The 16,698-nt window shown below is 42.7% G+C and overlaps 1 protein-coding gene across 1 annotated transcript in view; it reads left to right on the top strand.

The window, feature by feature from the left end:
- foxo1a (forkhead box O1 a) overlaps positions 1 to 16,698 on the top strand; it is a 95,193-nt gene that overhangs the window by 34,078 nt on the left and 44,417 nt on the right. The window lies entirely within an intron of this gene.

Here is a 16,698-nt window from a genome sequence, read left to right as displayed (position 1 = left end):
AGTCTGCCCATGGATAATCCCTGCAGTTGGGAGTTGTGCACTGAAGACCCTAAACCCAGACCCTAGGGGCTGGTTTAGCACAGTGGGCTAAACAGCTGGCTTGTAATGCAGAACAAGACCAGCACGGGTTCAATTCCTGTACCAGCCTCCCAGAACAGGTGCCAGAATGGTGACTAGTGGCTTTTCACAACTTCATTGAAGCCTACTTGTGACAATAAGCTATTATTATTATGAATGTGAACAGGAAAATGGCATGCATTGCAATAGGTGACTTTGACCCCGTGTGAAATAACAACCTATTATTGTCAATATACTTAAGTAGTGAGCATTTTCGACACTTCTGCTACAAGTCTTTTCTCCTGATGCACATCAAGCAAAGTTTATATTGTGAAGAAATACGTTTTGTTGAAACTGGGATGTCTGCCTCTAAGTGATGTAAGCAGCTTCAAATAGGGACTGGCTTCATGCAGCAGAGGTTGAACGTTTCCTTGGTATATTGCAGTGGTCTGAAGGTTCCTTTTATTTTGAGATTTCAATGAGAGTTAGAACACCATACCCCGATTTCAATGAGAGTTAGAACACATACCCCTCCGTATGTAAGGTAGCTAGAATGCGCAATTCTCTACTGTAAACTGTGTGGAATTTATAAGTTCTTCTGAAAGGGATTGTATACTTGAAGAAACACTATGGGGAGAGAGGAGTCTATTGGAATTAAACCAAGTCATTCCTGTGGTGTTGCGGGAGGTGGGTAGCTTTGCTGCCGGCGTGCTGGACCAAATGGGCTGTTTTTATTCTAAATGGTCTAGGTTCCAAGAAGCTGTCCAACTAGTTTCAGAGGTGAGAAGAAGTTCTTCATTTCAGAATGCAGCTATACAAACTGAAATGTAATCGGTAGGATCAGTCTCTACCCTGTGCCAAACAAGGGGTAAAGGCAAAAATGTATTAAGATAATGGAGAGCTTAAGACAAATAGTAAAACACTACTTGAATTGTATAATACTTTTTAGATTCAAGTGAATGTTTACTTGAAAGCTTTTGATTTTTGGTTACTATCTGCGAATGTTGTATCTATTATGTAAACATTTTGAGCAGTGAATGGTCATCATGGGATCATTTACACATTTCTTGAAGATTAAGTTCTTATTTCCTGAGGATGTTCTGCTGCAGATGTAACATGTACAAAATGTCAGGGCTGCATTTGTGACTAGTTTATGCGTTCCAATTCGTATAAGAAAGTAGGTGGAGCCAAAATACAACTTTAGTTTCATGAAACACTGTTAACTGCATGTGTTCTGAAGCGCAGTGAACCATAAAAGTTGTTGGTCATTATGGTAATCGGATGTAATGCAGAGGTTAAAAACAACTAGTTTATAGAAAATTCTCCCCAACATATATATCTCGAGTATCCATTTGGATAATAAAACCTCCACCACAACAATTTTAACACCCTGTCAGTCATCCCGTGGCTGTGAATCATGGATCACTTGCAGCTCTCCAGAAAGGAAGATCAACAACGTTCCCTGTTTGCAATGCATTCTCATCAAAGAAATGTCACATTTGTAATTTTGTCCCCTCAAAGGCAAGCTCCCAAGTATGATAACGCTCCTCAAGCAGAAACTACTTTACTTCACTGGCCCAGGAAGTTCGCAGATTGTAGGACAAGTCTCATAACTTAATATTTTGTTTTGTCTGGCAAGGTAGCTGGAGCCAGACAACCAGAAGGACACCCAAACCTTCAATTCAAGGATGCTTGCAAGTGTAATGTGAAGGTCCTAAACATAGTGTGTAGCACCTGGAAGAGACCAGCTGATGACTGAGGAAAATGGCGACATCACCTGTGGGCTGTGATGATCAGTGGTTACACAGCTGGGCAATAGGCACCAACACCAAAAGCAACACCTGGTTATCACTTCACTTGCAGCACCTGTGGTAGGTCCTGATGGTCACTGGTCACTTCAGCAATCAGCAAAACTGCAGCATATGAAGCCAGCCTATCCCAAAAGGTTTTATTTTGCTGCGAGTCCATGTCCATCAAATGCAGGTGGAAGGATATCTGACTTGTAGCTGCATCAAATAAACCAAATTTAAAAAAAAAAAAAAAAAAATGGATTTAAATATTATGGATTTAATTTTTTTTTCGTTTGGCAAACAGAAATAAATGTTCAACATAAGTTTTGAGTTAATATTTTTTTTGTTTTATGGGATGTGGGTGTGCTGGCTAGGCCAGCATTTATTGTCCATCCCTAATTGCCCTCAAAAAGGTGGTGAGGTACCCTTTTGAACCACTATAGTCCCTGAGGTGGAGGTATACCTATAGTACTATGAGGGAGTTATTCCAGGATTTTGACCCAGTATCAGTGAAGGAATGGTGTAATTCACTTGGAGAACTTCCAGGTTCAGAACTAATGTTCACAATGGTGGGGGGAGTCCAGGACTAGGGGTCATAGTTTGAGGATAAGGGGTAAATCTTTTAAGATTGCAGTGATTTTTTTCACCCAGAGAGTGGTGAATCTGTGGAATTCACTGCCACAGAAAGTAGTTGAGGTCAAAACGTTGTGTGATTTCAAGAAGGAATTAGACATGGCGCTTGGGGCTAAAGGGATATTGGGGTGTGGGGGGGGGGGGGGTGGGATCATGGTATTGAGTTTGATGATCAGCCATGATCATGAATGGTGGAGCAGGCTCGAAGGGCCAAATGGCCACCTACTGCTTTTATTTTCTATGTATATATGGTGTTCCCATGTGTCTGCTGCCTTTCATCCTTCTCGATGATTATGGGATTGCCGAAGAAGCCCTGATGAGTTCCTGCAGTGCATGGTGTAGCTGGTACACACTGCTGCCAATTGCACCTTAATAGTGAAGGGAATAAATGTTTGTGGCAGTTGTCCTGAATTTGTCCTGAATGTTGTTGAGCTTCTTTAGTGTTGTTGGAGCTGCACTAATGCAGGCAAAGGGAGTGTATTCGATCACACTCTTGACTTGTGCCTTTTATATGGTGGACAGGCTTTGGGGAGTCAGCAGGCGGGTTACTCACCCCAGAATTCCAAGTCTCTGATCAGTTCTTGTAAACACAATATTTATATGGCTAGTCCAGTTCAGTTTCAGGTCAATGGGAACGCCAAGGATGTTGATAATGGGGGATTCATTGATGATAATGCCATTGAGTGTCAAGAGGTGATGGTTAGATTTTCCCTTATTGAAGGTTGTCATTGTCTGGCATTTATATGATGTGAATGTTACTTGCCACTGGTGATGCATTTGGACATGGACAACTTCAGTATCTGAGGAGTTGTGAATGGTGCTGAATAGAGTGCAATCATCAGCGAACTGCTCCAATTCTGACCTTGTAATAGAAAGAAGGTTATTGCAGTTGTGTGTAGTATCGTTATCTAAGTGCAATCTTGCACTCTGGACTACGGCGTATAAATAATATTTTGCATTATGTCTGAAGCTATTATGGTTTCCCCTTTATAACGTTGACCTAAGACGGGTCTGTGAGCATCAACACAAAAGCAAACACAGTTTAAAATAAAATAACCACTTCACTTCTCTTTTGCCCACAGATGTTTTTGTTCATACTGACATGGGACTTAAAGTAAAAATGAAAGTAAACCATAAGCAATATAAATGCAGATGCTGGAAATATAAAAGCAGAAAAAACTGCAGGAAATACCCAATAGGGCAGGGCCCCACAAAATTGTGAAAAGGTTAAAGACCCTACCTCAACTGGGTAGTATTGTAGATGAACAGTTTTTTAAAAAGTAAACAAACTAGGGAAGTGAGAATGCGCATGTGGAGTTTAAGCAATTGTTAAATTGCAGATTGGCAGGGGATGGGGAAAACAAGCGAATTCTAAAATGTGTGTATTCATTGTGTGAATAGATAGAAAGGGGGAAAACTGGTAAGACCGCGCAAGCGGCAGTGGCTCAGGAATGTTGTGCAAGGAAAAAGCAGGCCGATACCAAAGGGTGAATATCACTCTGCCGTCATGTTTTGGCTGTGTTCTCCATTTTCACTATTAACCTGTTCCCTCAACCCTATTCCTCACTGGCAACTACTGTCAAAGAGAAAGTGGGATCTGTTGTCAAGTCCCAAGTGTCTAATGGAAGGCTGAAGTTCTGTTCCTTCAGTTTTGGTGTAATAACATAGAAGGCCAAAGGTGGAGAGGTAATGGAAGTAGGATTGAGAATTGAAATGGCCAGCGACGGGGAGCTTGGAGTCGTACACGAAAGGAAAATGCAAATTCTTCCCACTGTTTCTGTTACCATTGGATTCTGCTATGAACTTTCAATCCGCGACACCAGTATTGCGCCATTCTTCACCCATGTTTAAACTGGTTTTGGAATGGACAAATAAAATACTTTTTTAAGTGATGAATTATTCATTAAAATTGTCCTTGCAGAAGTCTAATACTAAAATGAAGTTGAGGTGTCTCGTTAACTTCATCTTCACTTACTGTCTCCCAACATGCTTTCCAGTATGCTTTGTGTAGAGGCTGACCCTATACATCATAGGCAACTAATCATTATTTTCATTTCATTAACCGTACCCAAGGGTTGATGCATGAACTAGAATGATTTTATTTCTGTTTGACGCATGCAGTCTGGTGTATGTAGAATTTGGGAGAAAGTTAGATGACGGAAATGTCTTTGGCGTAGAGCTGCGTCAAGAGTAAATCTACAAAACGTTTTTCATTTATCGACAGGAGGTAATTACGAAATAGCAGTAACTATAAGAGTACGTGACCTTGTTAGGACATGTGTGGAGATGAGGAATGTGCACCATCAGAATGTGGGTAGTTTATGACTCCGTAAATGACTGACAGACAATGACGTCACAGGCATGAAGCCAGCAAATACTGGAGCAACAGGTAATTCCCAGTCAGATGAGTAACGTTAGGTAACTTGGCACCTTGCTCATATTGTTCAAAGAAAATCCATATGTATCTTGAGTTGCAAAGATACTAGTTGCAGGGGGAGTCCAGCCAAGAGAAACATGGGCAGTAAAAGGGGCTTGTTCGACACTTCTTTTAGTGTGTTGGATTTCATGATCATTAGCTTTCTACACGGTACAAGGTTACATGGATGAACAATGCTGAGTTGTAGAGTTCTTCAATTCATACATCTGGAAAGATCAGGGACTATTCTTGATTCAAATATTTGATGACTCTAGATGTGGTTGAGCAACTTTTCTGAGCCAGTTGAGCCCAGAGAAGTCGGGCCTTAAGTAACCTCCTATTTCTGCCTGCCATTTCAGTCTTCTGGGAAAAATTCTTCAAATTTTGCTTGGGTTTTTGGTGGCTTTTGTAGTTATATGGGAGGTTAGTTGTGGTTTATCCAAATGGAGTTTTCTGTTTATTTCTTCAACATTTAATTATGTTGAGCTGACTGTAATTTAGTCTGACTTTGATGTTTTGTATATTGTAAACATTTGTGTTTTGTTGCGTGCATTCAGACTGAGGTTTGTCCATTCAGTTGTGTTAACTGATCTAAGGGAGAGCAACTTTGGCTTTTTATTAATCGGAAGGATTTCATTCTAAAGTCATACTTTAAGCCAGACCGACTTCAAGCCAGACAGAATTCTAGCACCTGTGCCTTGAAGGAGATTGCTTGCAGTCACCCACCTGCTGGGTTGCTGGTCTCCTGTGACTGGAGGGAAGAAGTATTGAGAGAATCAAAAATAATCAGATTGAGTTAAAACAGAAAATGCTGGAAAAATTCAGCAGGTCAGGCAGCAGCTGGAGAGTGAGAAACCAGGTTAACATTTGAAGTACGTATGACTCTTCAGATCTGGGCGGCGCGGTTGGGTAGTGGTTAGCACTGCTGCCTATGGCTCTGAGGACCTGGGTTCGATCCCGGCCCAGGGTTACTGTCCATGTGGAGTTTGCATATTCTCCCCGTGTCTGTGTGGGTTTCACCCCCACAACCCAAAGATGTGCAGGTTGGGTGGATTGGCCACGCTAAATTGCCCCTTAATTGGGGGAAGCAAATGATTGGGTACTCCAAATGTTTTTTTTTTTTAAAAAAGACTCTTTTGAGCTTCCCCAGGCTGCTTTTGAGCACCTTCTCATGGTGGGTGCCAGAGGCATATTTTTAAAAAAAAATCTCTAGCCTGTTTTGTTCTGGCATGAAAGAAAATGGGAGAAAGTACTTTTTTTGGAACCCTAGCAAAAACTCCATGTTTGTGCCGTAGAATGGACATATTCTTGAGCTTCATACAATTGGAAACAGCGTAGAAACAGACCATTATTTCCCACTGTGTCAGTGTTTATACTCCACTTTGAGCCTCCTCTCACTGTAATTGCCTATTTCCATGCTGCCTCCACACCTCTTCGCTTCTTCATACATCAGGTGTCCCTTAAGTGTGTCAATGTTATTTTCTTCAACCTCTTCAATGTGGCAGCTAGTGTGCATTTTCTCAATATTGCTCCAAAAATCTTTGATCTGTTAATGACAATCTTGTAGTTGTGGCTACTGCTCGCTTTCTATGGTCTTTCTTATGGTCTTATGGTTCTACCCACCCCATCGCAACTGCTTTGTTCTGTATTTGCTTCCAAGTGAAAACAGGTGCGCTATTGAATCCCATATAATTTCAAATTCTTGGTGGGGCTGCTTCTCATTTACTACTTTGGAAAGGAAAAAGTGCACTATGTAAATTTTAATGTGTTATTTTCTTCTTCGGTGATCGCTCGCTAGTGAGTATGATTGTCCACCTAAGAAACTTGATGTTCAAGGGCAGCATGATGGCACAGTGGCGAGCACTGCTGCCTATGGTGCTGAGGACCTGGGTTCGAGCCTGGCCCCAGGTCACTGTCTGTGTGCAGTTTGCACATTCTCCCCGTGTCTGTGTGGGTTTCACCCCACAACCCAAAGATCTGCAGAGTAGGTAGATTGGCTTCGCTAAATTGCACCTTAATTGGGAAAAAATGATTGGATGATCTAAATTTGTATAAAAAGAGAAACTCCGTGTTCTCGGTCATGAGTTCTTGGACGACTAAGCCCAATTCTAGCGCTGCATTTTGCCAAGTGTTTCCATGTGGTGGGATTGGTCCTTGGACTCGATCGCTGATATTCCTTTCTTGGGCTCCTTTTCTGGTCCTCCCTTGTTATTGGGTGTTCTCAAAGAATTGTGTCCCTTCAATCAGGTAGGTTCCTCCAAGTCGGTGACTTCTGAGCAAGGGTCTTCCAGGTGTTGATGTCTATGTTGCATTTCTTGAGGTGTCTTTGAATTGGTTCCTATGTCCTCCTCAGTTCAGAATCCTTCCTTGAGCTGAGCAAAGATTTGCTTTGGCAGTCAGGACTCTGATGTCCTAAGCATTTGGCCGACCCAACGGAGTTGGTTTCGGATGATCATGGCCCTGATGCTGGTGCTCTTGGCTCCTTCAGGGACTGGTTAGTACGCCTATCCTCTCAACTGATGCAGAGAATCTCAGTCAACGCTGCTGGTACCTTTCCAGGGTCTTGAGGTGGCATCTGTATGCAATCCTAGTTTCTGAGCAGTATAGAAGAGTTGGCAGGACACCTGCCTTGTACTCTAGGATCTTGGTGTCAGCACGGATGTGACGGTTATCAAAGACTCTCATCCTTGAGCATCTGAAGGATGCGCTTACGGATTGGAACCTATGTTGAATCTCCAAATCAATGTCAGTCTTGGAGAGGTGGCTTGCCAGGTATGGGAAATGTGGAAACAGGCACTCATATTATTATCTCAAATAATCCATCATTATTTTAAATTCTTCAGTGGGCTGCTTCACGTTTACCTCTTCTTTGGAAAGGAAATGTGCATTATGTAAATTTTTATAAATGTGTTGAAATGTCCTGAATCACTTCTCAGAGGTGACAACAGTAGTAGAAAAAGAGTTAGGGAAAATGGTGCGAGGTAATACGATGGAAAGATTTAGTGAAAGTGCATTACTGTGCTGGGGACGCAATATAAATTAGTGTGAAGAACAGATGGCATATAAAGCTGTTTGATGTTGGAAAGATAATGAGGAGCAAAGTTGTGGATGGACTTGGAAGAAGAAATCCAAGATCGTAAACTGAATGTATTAGGCCTTTTTTGACAGACGTTTGTTGTGTCCCACGGTTGTCAAACTCTAGTAGCAGTGAGAGTGACGGTCATTGACATCAAGGCAGCATTTGACTGTGTGGCATCAAGAAACCCTGGCAAGATTGAAACCAATGGGAATTGGACTGGAAACTCTCCAGTGGTTAGAGTCATACCTAGCACAAAGGACGATGGTTTTTGGAAACCAGTCATCTCGGTTCCAGGGCATCACTGCAAGAAACCGGAGGAAATCCACCCAGACATGGGGAGGAAGTGCAAACTCCACAGAGTCACCCAAGGTCGGAATCAAACCTGGGAGCTGTGAGGCAGCAGTGCTGTGCCATCCCAGTGGGCAGCAGTGTGTACCATGCTGCAGCATGCTCCTTCAACCGCACTTTTCAAACTCATGACCTCTATCACCAAGAAGAACAAAGGCAGCAGATGCATGGAGACACCACCACCTGCATCCTGACTTTGATTCTACAGCATTCTAGATTTATCTGCAATAGATGACTGCAGCAGTTCAAGGCGATAACGTGCCTTCTCTAGGACAATTAAGGGTGGGTAACAAATCTGACCTTGCCAGAGATGCTCATGTCTCATGAAAGAATTAAACTGCTGAATTTCACAAGTATTCTTTTTCACCAACCCTCCCAGTCTTGTGATCACCTGTGTTTCCCTGACCTCCCCATCTCTACTTCCAATCTCCTCTCTTCTGACGATCCAAGATCCTTGCAATCACCTTGCCTGCCCAACCCCCACCCCCACCTGACCAGAATTCCTCCAGTAAATATTGAGGCTCCTGTGTAAATGCCTAGTGTAGCTGGACATTGTTCGACTGGAATAGGTGTTGAGTGGTGAGGAAGATAAAATAAATTGTGAAATGCTGCTTTTGGAAAAAAAAACATTTTAATTCTCTTTTTCACATTTTCTCCCAAATTTACACTCGCCAACAATAAACAATAAGCAGCAATGAATATAATGTCAATCCCCATATCAACAACAATAATCCCATCCTCCTACCAACTGTCAAACAACTGCCTGCACCTTAACATCAACAAATAGCAAAAAGGCATCCGGAATCACCCATAGTCACCATTAACACACAACAGCCCCCCCACTAATGTTCGATGTTATCTAATTCTTGAAAGTGCATAATGAATAATGCCCATGAATTGTAGAACGCCTCCATCCTTCCCTTCAGTTCAAACTTAACCTTCTTAAGAGTCAAGAATTCCAACAGGTCCGCCCCGCCACACCAGGGCACAGGGCGGAGAGGTTGCTCTCCATCCCAGCAGGATCCGCCTTTGGGCGATCAACGAGGCAAAGGCTACAACATCTTCCTCCGCACCCGTTTCCAACCCTGGCTGGTCCGACACCCCAATTATGGCCTCCCGAGGGCCTAGGTCCAGTTTCACGTGCACCACTTCAGAGATTACCCTAAAAACCTCCTTCCAGTAATCCTCTTCCCCTCTTCCATACCCTCTCTCAACTCTTCCTCCCATTTTGCTTTGATCCATTCCAGTGGTACCTTCTCTTTTAAAATAGCCCCGTAAACCGCCTACACTACCCACTTCTCCAGTCCCCTGTCGTCAGCACCTCCTCCAACAATGTGGAGGCCGGCTCCACCGGGAAGCTCTGTATCTCCTTCCTGGCAAAACCTGCATGTATCTAAACAATTCCCCCTGCTCCAGCCCAAACTTCGTTCCCAGCTCCTTCAATCCTGCAAACCGACCCTCAAGAAACAAATCTTTTAGTGTCTTAATCCCCTTCTCCTCCCATTTCTGAAAATTTCCATCCCACTTCCCTGGCACAAATCTGTGGTTCCCCCGAATCGGCATTTCCCTTGACCTTGCCCCCAACCCGAGTGTTGGCGAAACTGCCTCCAAATTCTCAATGAAGCTATTATTACCGGACTCCCTAAGTCTCCCCCAGGACCATCGGGAGTTGTGCTCGTGTGAAATGCTTCTTAATACTTTTTAACGCAAATTCTTTTACATTAGATCATATTTCTATGAGCTATTTTTCTTTGTACAGTGATTTTCTCTCTTCCCCCCCCCCCCCCCCCCCCCAACCACCCCGTTTGGGAGTGCTTATTGTCCAAATTTACTCATTTTAGTTTTTACAGTTTTAACCTTATTTGTACCCCCACACTTGTGGTGAAAGACCGTTGAATATATTTTAACGGTCTCTGATTTGCATAAACCATTCATCTGTGAAGTGTATAAATCCTTTCCTATCTCTGCTGTGTCCCTGACAAGTCGATTATAAATTAGTCCTCTGACAAATCTTCAACCGTGTTTCACCGTGACTGTGAAAAGTTAAATGCAAGTTGCTTTGCTAGATTTTAAAACTGCAGTGTGTAAAGTAATTTGGTGATTATTAAGTGTTGCATGCTTGTTCCTCATTTAGGGGATTTCCAATATGGTGGTGAAATGTCTCTGGAGAGAAGTGAAAATAATCTCCTATAATTATGAGCACTGCAATAGTAGATTGTGTTGGAGCCATTGGTGGGATAGCATCTCTGCTTGTGCTCAGTCTTTCACGTGTTGAGGCTGGCCACTGTAAAAGTGGAGAGTTTTCGATTTTGGACATTGCTCTGCAGGGTATGTGGGTCAGTAGTCTGTTGCTAAACGTTTGTTTGTTTCAGCCGTATAACACTGTTTACACTCCCAAGCATGAAATTATTTATTTCTCAATTTTGTGGCTCCAATTTTCGACCCCCACCTCTCTAGCTATTTGAGACACTGGAGGCTGATTCCACCAAGGAGGCAAAGATAGCATCCCTATAGTGTAGACGGGGGTAATTTGGTCCATTGAGTCTGCATCGACCCCCTGATGGAGCACCCTGTAACCCCGCCCAACCTTTTGGACACTAAGGGATAAGTTAGTATGACTAAGCCACCAAACCTATACTTCTTTGGACTGTGGGAGGAAACCGCAGCACCTGGAGGAAATCCACACAGACATGGGGAGAACACGTAAACTCCACACACAGCCACCCAAGGCTGGAATTGAACCTGGGTCCCTGGCGGAGTGAGGCAGCAGTGCTAAACACTATGCCACCGTGCTGCCCATTGTGCCATGTGTGCCATTAACACACTGAGCATCCGAGCATGTTGCAGTGAGGAACTGAAGGTGGAAAAGTTGCAGCTGGCCCAAATCTTGGGATTGCCTTTACTCTCGCTTATATTTAAATCAGAATTTGTTGAATAGGACTCCAAAACAACAGTCCTGCCTTATTTTCTGTACCCCCTTAGATTGACCAGGCTAGTCTTAGAACCAGAGCTTCACACTGTAACTGAGAATGGAAAACTTGGCAAAGGTTTTGGAGTCAGTGTCAACTTTGCTAATCTGTATGGCGCTGCGGTTCAGTGGCTGATCATGCTGAGCCATCAGAGGAGCATACTGGCACATCACATATATTGAATTCACACTGCAAATAAATTGTGATTCCACAAGGTCGTATTTCATCCCCATTTTCCTTGATTGTGACTGTACAAAGAATTTGCAACAGTAGAAAGTTTAAGAAAACACTGTTTAGAATTGCATTGGCAGTGTTCTGAAAGCTGGTTTTGTGAAAGAAGGATTTGAGCAAAGAAGACCTGTTAAAGGGATTACATTGAAGGTCGGATGGGAAGTACTGAGTGGGACTCCGGTACTTAGAACCACTGCTATTTCTAACTTCTACTTGAATTTAGAATCTCAACACAAAATGGATTGATAAGGCTCAATTTTATTTTTATAATGTACCTCCTGAGTTCATGTAGATCTGGGAGAATCAAAAAAGGGGTAAAATACATTTTAAGGAAGCAGTTTAATATTTGCAAAGAAAAACCAGCAATAAGATATTGCTGGACCTAATAATATCTCTGTAAAATTAATAATGGGGAAACTCACATATTGACTATTCAAGGAACCAACGATTTTTGAAACATTTATTAAAATCTACTTAAGAAATAAAATTCAGTACAACCAATGGTGCATTATTGAGCATCCTTCTTACGGAGGGTGTTGAATGATTAACTAATTGTCTAAATACTTTGTATAATCTGAGGTCCTATTTTAATGCCAGTTATCCCGTGACTTGATCATCAAGAGATCTGATGGCAATAAAATGTTTAAACTACTGATGACTCTTCCTCCGGAACAATTGCACAACAGTAATTCAATCTCCGGATTGATTCATTGATGAAGAAGCTTAAAGCCTTTGAAAATGTGGTTAATTAATGGCCATGTATATCCTATAGAAACCTGGTTTTCAAGCAATTTTGTGTTTGGTGTTCAGCACTTAGAACATGGGACATAGAATTTACAGTGCAGAAAGCCCATCAAATCTTTACCGGCCCTTAGAAGACCACCCTATTCAAGACCACATTTCCACCCTATCCCTGTTACCTCAGCTAAATTTTTGGACACTAAGGGCAATTTAGCATGGCCAATCCACCAAACCCACACATCTTTCGACTGTGGGAGGAAACCGGAGCACCCAAAGGAAACCCAAGCAGACACTGGGAGAACGTGCAGACTCCACACAGACGGTGACCCATGCCGAGAATCGAACCTGGGACCCTGGAGCTGTGAAGCCACAGTGCTAACCATTGTGCTACCGTGTCGCTTGCAGAGTGCGGAAAAAAAATGGTGAAACGTTTTCCGTTGAATAATCAAATTGTACTATTTTTAATGTAATGAAACCTGTAATTTTTGACAAGTAATGGAAACCGTGGTAATAAAATACCGCGCATAGTCTTGTACTCTCACTGGGTTATCAATCACTTAAAGATTCAGGGTGTTCATTTGTCTTGCAAATTTTTTGAAAGATGTTGTCATCCAGCAACCAACGTTTTTCCACAGTGGGTTAGTAAGATGTAGCTCTTTGCAATGTTGCCTTCACATGCCTTTCTCACTTTTCCCAGAGGTCAGTTTGGAGATGGTTAGAATGACTGCAGTCTGGAGATAGTTGCTTGTCTTATTGTGTGAGGATTCCGAGAGAGGCCAATGGCGCAGGTACAGTTCCCATACTAGCTGAGGTTATTCATGGAGGCCCCGCCGTCTCAACCTTCCCCATTGCCTGCGGCGTGTTGATCCTCCGGTTAAATCGGCATCAGTCAGCTCTCCCCCTTCAAGGGAAAAGCAGCCTATTGTCATCTGGGACTATGGTGCCTTTAGTTACTTAATTGTGTTGACAGCACCATGACATTTGGAGGAGACCATGCAAACAGATGTAGGATTCCAGCCATTCAATTAGATCATGGCTGATTTGTACCTCCAAATTAATTTGCCTATTTTTCCCCTCCCATATTTCTTCATACTTCTTCATACCTGTACCTAGCTATCCATCTCAGTTTTGAGTTTTTCAATTGTCCTCTTCTCAGCAGCTTTTTGAGGGAAAGTTACAGATTTCCACCAGCTTCTGCCTGGACGAATGATTCCTGACTTCTTCCAGGATTAACAACACTAATTTTAAGGTTATTCTCTGGTTCTGGTCTCCCCATGAAAAGAAATGGGGTAGTTAGTGAGAAACTAATAAATTATTTAATGATGTCTCATTTAGATAATCCCTTAAGTCTTCTACAGTCAAGGGGATAGACTCCTTGTCTATGCATTGCATTCCTAATTTACCTCTGAGTCCTGGTATTCTGCTGAATCAGCAATACTGTCCCTGGAAAGGCCAGTCTTTCCTGAGGTACAATGCCCCGAACCTAATGCAATATTCCAGTTGTGGCCTAACCAGAGTTTTACCCATTAACCTAACTAAATAAATAAAAATAACTAATAATGATCCTTTGCACATATATTTCTGGCATATCATGATGGCATTCTGGCATCCAACTGTTTAAACATATTGGCTGTCCAGTGTTGTATGGAAAATTGGGAAATTTGTATTTTTTTTCAAATTGAGAACCAGCTAGTTGAATGGTTATTTGAGTATCTGTTCTTCAGTCCTGCCACTAGTACTCCTGGGGAGAACAGGTGACATTGAACGGGATTTACCGACCACCCCCCCCTCGTGTTTTGTGGCAGTAGAGGTGGCCCACCAGCAGGATGTCCTGCCTGCATGTAAATCCCGCCCATAGATTCTCCTGATCACATGTAAAGGTAGGTTTTGATATTTTAGAAAAATATTTACTTTCAAATGGTGTGGAGTGGAACATGTATTACTTTTTTTGTATCTATATGCTGTTGTCAGTCACTGTTGCACTGTCTGCACTTCTGCAAATGAATGGATGAGTGTCTGACTTGAGAAATGGTGCCAGATATATCTGGAGCTTTAAACGAGCATCACATTTCACATTTAGCTCTGAGCCTGCATTGTAGGTATATATGCATAACTTATAAACTTGTGAAGATTGTGGCACTGAGGTCAGACAAATATCTTTTCTCCTCTCAAAGAGAAGTACATTTTTATCGAGTTTGTTTCATGGACTGAGGTTCAGTGCGAATGGCAGGTGCTACAGAAAACGACAGAAACCAGCCAGGGACATTATGACCAATCTTAAACTGGAACAGAAGCCAGAATTGGCTTAGCAAAGTAGTACATTCTGTACTATTTGGCAGTGACCGTCCTACAAAATGGGGTGTTCCATTACCACATGGTTAGGAATCAACACAAGATAGCATTTGATTCATGAATACCAAACAGAAAAATCTCCGTGTTCAGTGCATACCATCAGCTGTATCCTACTATTCACCTCGCGTCAACTGCACGATCCTATTCTGGTTAGGTCCCTTTGTAACTTTTGAAACTTGCCGATTTTCACACTTACAAAATGGTTAAAAACCTTTGACTTGTCACACTTACAAAATGGTTAAAAACCTTTGACTTGATGTATGAATAAGACTCACAGCGACCAAAAGGCGTTGCAAGCAGAAGGTCTTGCCAAACGTTTTTTTTATTGTACTTTTTTTCTTAAAGAAAAAAACTTTTGGGCATTTTAGGAAATAATTTGGTCTTAAAAGCTTTAATGAAATTTTAGTGATACCAGCAAAAGCATCAATTTGCTGACATTAAATAAATAAATAAATAAATAATCTTTTATTGTCACAAGTAGGCTTACATTAACACTGCAATGAAGTTACTATGAAAAGCCCCATGGCCCCTAGTCTCCACACTCTGGCGCCTTTTCGGGTAAACAGAGGGAGAATTCAGAATGTCCAAATTACCAAACAAACACGTCTTTCGGGACTTGTGGGAGGAAACCGGAGCACCCGGAGTAAACCCACACAGACATGGGGAGAACTTGCAGACTCCACACAGGCAGTGACCCACCGGGAATCGAACTTGGGATCCTGGAGCTGTGAAGCAACAGTGCTAACCACTGTGCTCCCATCTTGCAAATTGAGTCGGGTGGAAGAAATAATTTGAGAAAATAATGTCCGAACTTCCAAATTGAGAGATCCTTATGTTGAGTGTTCATTAGCATAAGATTGATAAGGCACTACTGTTACGATAGTTGTGAAAAGGAAACATTAAATGGGGCAAGATGGATCGGGTTGGGGGGAAGAGGCAGTGTGGAGATCAGGGTATTGAACTTGATGATCAGCCATGATCATAATGAATGGCGGGGCAGGCACTAAGGGCCAAATGGCTGCCCCCCCCCCCCCCCCCCCCCCCCCCGAGCAAGGGCCCCGGAGGTGGAAGACCCACCCGCCCAGAGCAGCCAGCCAGTCTGGTACTGCAGCTGTAGTGAATGACGGAGCCACCAAGGAGGCATTGCTGCTGGTACAGCACCCATAGATGGATTCTAGGCCAAAGGTGAGTGGCATTAGGGGCTTGTAGGGGAGGGGGTTTATCTGCAAGGGAAAGGGCATGGTTCTAAGGGAGGGCCTGGCCTGGGGTAGGGGGGGGGGGGGGTCTCGTCCAGATGTTGGATCCCTCATTATGTACTGAGTGCCTTTGAACGAGAGCTGTCATGTCCCCCATTTCTTTTCCGGAGCCTGCAAACAACTCCTGCATGTTGACCCTCCGTTCCTGTTGCTCTGTTAATAGCAGCAGCGGTGAGGATGATGCCCTCAAGTTGGAATTAATTACTCATTTAGGGGCCTGAATTGGGAGGAAGGAATGCTATCAATGGGTTGTCTTGCCATGGACCTAAAATTGTGGTAGAGGCAGGAAGGTGCCAAGGTCCTCACCCACCTGATTAAATCCCTCCATCACTAAAGTAACCACATGGGAGAGTAGCCACATATACACAGTTTAAAAGTATTGCTCCTAAAATGTGACGTTGCTACTTAGGTTTTTTGTATTGCGTGTTTCAAAAAATTGTTTATAAATCGCTGGCTTTGAAAGCAGACCAAGGCAGGCTAGCAGCACGGTCCAATTGTTCTAGTAGATGAAAGTGAATATTTTCTTTTTCCTCTGCTCATAATTGGTCACGGGTAAATCATTAGAGCTCATATCCAAAATAATTTTGCCCCCTTCTTCATGACGTTCTTCGTGACGTTTTTACTTTGTGAATACTCAGAATTGTGGTACTTGGGTGGAAGGTTTTCTCATCTGGCGATCAATTTGTAAAGTCCGCCATTGTCTGTGACTTTTACAAGGCTGAAAGAGTAAATCTCATTCTGTTTTTGTTCCAGTGGCATTATCACGACCTAAACACTGCCAAGAAGTTCATTTTATTGAGAAATGGTGTGATGAATGAGGAAAAAG

Source organism: Scyliorhinus torazame, chromosome 15, assembly GCF_047496885.1.
Source record: "Scyliorhinus torazame isolate Kashiwa2021f chromosome 15, sScyTor2.1, whole genome shotgun sequence".
Classification (NCBI taxonomy): domain Eukaryota; kingdom Metazoa; phylum Chordata; class Chondrichthyes; order Carcharhiniformes; family Scyliorhinidae; genus Scyliorhinus; species Scyliorhinus torazame.
Note: the sequence above shows the minus strand (reverse complement) of the source record. Positions and strands in the feature narration are given on the sequence as shown.